This window comes from Lygodium microphyllum, chromosome 21 (genome assembly GCF_053477565.2).
Source record: "Lygodium microphyllum isolate KBCC chromosome 21, Lygodium_microphyllum_v1.1.10, whole genome shotgun sequence".
Taxonomy (NCBI): Eukaryota; Viridiplantae; Streptophyta; class Polypodiopsida; order Schizaeales; family Lygodiaceae; genus Lygodium; species Lygodium microphyllum.
In genome coordinates this window covers 39,317,901-39,321,075 of record NC_141155.1, presented here as the reverse complement: position 1 = coordinate 39,321,075, position 3,175 = coordinate 39,317,901, and positions in this window count along the sequence as shown.

The window sequence follows — 3,175 nt, the reverse complement described above, 5'->3', positions numbered from 1 at the left end:
AGGAAGCCAGGAAACAGCTGAGAGCCAAACTAGTCGTGCTGCCATCCGCACCCCTCCCACCTTTCCTTGATGATATCCCCACAGGATTCCACACAGAATTGGTGTTGTGGGAGATACAATAACAAGGAAAGGATCCATTCACCTTTAGTTTTCTCCTACCCAACAGTCTACGGAGGGTCTTGCCGCTCAAGGTGATGGATGAGGTGATCTCGATCGGTGGCCGGTTGGGGCAAAGATGGCTAGAAGAGCGAGAAAAAACCCCAACCTCTTGGGGCACAGAAGTGGCTGATTACTAGCAAAACAAAGTTTTTGAAGTCCCACACACTGTACAGGGCTACAAAAGCCAACCCCTGTTGAGGAGGCGAGTATGCGACATCAGTATGCTCGCCTGGATGGCGTTTTGTAACACCCTACCACATTCAAGCGGAACAACCCCACCTACATGGCATACCCTTGAAGGGTAGGTGTGGATTTTGATGCCATCCTCCATGGGCGGTACGACTTTCCTATTATTTATAACTCTAATGTAGTATCCTTCGAGCATGCCCTTCTCTTTACCTCCGAAAGCCTAGATGATTCTATGACACGCTTTCTTGCGGATTTCTCCTCATGCCCTGACCCCGCCTTTGTAACAACCTGTAATTATCTTAGGTTATTTAAGCTACTCCTTAAGCAGGACCCGACTCCATAGGAGCGCGGCCTACCTCCCCTCTTCTTTGATCCTAACGCTATTGATAGCTGCACCATGGCTCGTCTTATGATGAGGGCTAGTCTCCTCCCCTCTTTTTGCCTAGCCCTCCTAGAAGATATGAATGACAACCAATTCACTAGGTGCAATCACCCTTTCCTCTCCACCACTTCTCTTCACATCCGCATGAATCTGAAAGGATACATGTAGAGCTACCAGTTTTTGAGCAAATCCATCCAATCCCCTTCCCCTCCTCATTCAGATGAATACAATTAGGCATGGTTGTCATTCCACAACTGCAAAAAAATAAAAAAAAGAAAAAAAAAAGAAAAAAAGGAAAGTCAAAGCAAAGAAAAGAATAACATGAAAGAAAAAGCACACAAGCACTCACTTGCAGAAGCACTTAAACACCACATAGAGCACTGTCACTACACCGAGGGGTTCTCAAGTTAGGCGTGCCCAGTGGCTTTGGTCGACCGGCTCTGCTCCTAACCCCCTAGCTCTTTTTGCTTCCCCACTTCCTGCTTAGGGCACATCAATGGCAGGACATACCTACGGAGCTAACACTCGCCTATGGTTAGACCTGTCACCCTAAGCCACTTGCACCGCACCTCCCTTAACACAAATGGGGTCTCCAAGTATGGGACATTGCCCAGGCTTGCCTGCGGTTAGACCCACCTCCCCATTCCATTAGCATAAGCACACTGCACTAACACAGTAAGGTAGACACTCCCCTTAGGAAGAGCACCGCACCTTCTCCTTTCAAGCATCACACAAGTGGCAAACCACCAACTTCGGAGGCCCCCATCAACAACTCGCTATCCATCCGGCTTCCCCGACAAACATCAGCCTCCACACGCACCTAAATCTACATGTGGCCCTTCCCTTTACACCATCATTGCCCAAGTGCCTATCACCCTACAACAATACAGAAATGCCATGGGACTGGCACCCGTCTCGGAGGGGGGTAATATTAACCCCAAGTCGAGATGGCGGAAAATGAAGGAAAAAGCGGAAAAAGCATGGAAGAAGAGAAAAGACACGCAGGCGACCTCTAGAAGCTAAGCTGAAACCAAAGGTGCAATTTTAAATGAAAGGCGTCTCAAAAAACTTGGAAAACTCTTGTAAAAGAGCGCCAGGATCTCTCCTATGCCAATTGTAAAATATTAGACGGGCATAGGCTAGAGGCATAAGGCTAGAAGAGGGAAATGGAAAAAAGACCTTGCCACAATGGCCGGTCATGTAAAAAAGGGGATGGGTGCCCATGAGATTTTAGGATTTGTATATAAAGTTCAAAAAGTGAATGGAAGCTCATTCTTTGGTGTGTGGCTAACAAGAGCTCTCTTCTTCTTCTCTTCTTCTCTTCTTCTTACTTGTGTGTGCTCTTGAAAGAGGGAGTGTGAGAGTGTGAGGGAGTGAGTGTGTGGGAGTGAGGGGTCAAGAGGGTGAAGCTCTTCACCATCTCCTCTCCTCTTCTCTTCTTCTCTTCTCTTCTCTTCTCTTTTCTCGCACGAGCGGCTATGGAGGATGGAGCTTGGAGATGGAGGAGGCTTGAGGATGCTTGAGCTAGCATCAAGAATCGTGGAGCTATCGAGGTGTGCGAGGGAGGAGGCTACTCACATCGGCATCAAGGTAAGCTCACTACACTCGTAGGATCGACGGCGTGTGGGCTAGGTGAGAGAGAGCTATTAGAGCTTGCTTGAAACACTTGAAGCAATAAGTGGTCCGTGGGTCTTGGCGCTTGAGCGTGAGCTCCCACTACACAGGGCCAAAGAAAGAAAGCTAGAGTCAATGATGTCAACAACTTTGTTCCAACACAAAGCAATGATCGCAACCCACGTTTCTTCCATTAGAACGAGCCTGGACACTTCAAGAGGGAGTGTCCCAAGCTTGGCAAAGGGCATCGCAAGGGGCAATTCCAAGGTCAGAATAGAGTCACTCATGGCCAAGGAACCACCGTCATGGCTAGAGGGAGAACCTCCAATGTTTCCACCAAGGAGCTGGACAATGAAGAAGATCCATCCATGTATGCTGACATTGAGAGGGCAATGGTTCATGCCACTCTTCACAAGAAGGGTCCGAATCGCCAATTCTCGATGATTCAAACTCCATCAAAATATCAAGGTAAAAGCTTCAAAACCTTGATTGACTGTGGCAGTACACATTCCTTCATTTCACCAATCTATGCAAAAAGATTAGGGATAGCTACAATAGATGCACCTACTTTACTTGTGGAATTAGCAAATGGTCGTGAGGTCACTTATACTAGGCAAACTGCTAAGGTGAAAATTCTACTGGGTGGGAAGCCAACTTCTATGAGATTCAGGGTAATGAACCTAGGTGTCCACGAATGTTTACTCCGAATGGATTGGCTAATACCAAATGATGCCCACATCCACTATGGGAAGGGCCAAGTCTCCTTCCAAAATTCTAAAGGGAAACTAGTCACAACTCAAGGTGAGGATCATAAGTCAAAAATATAGTTGG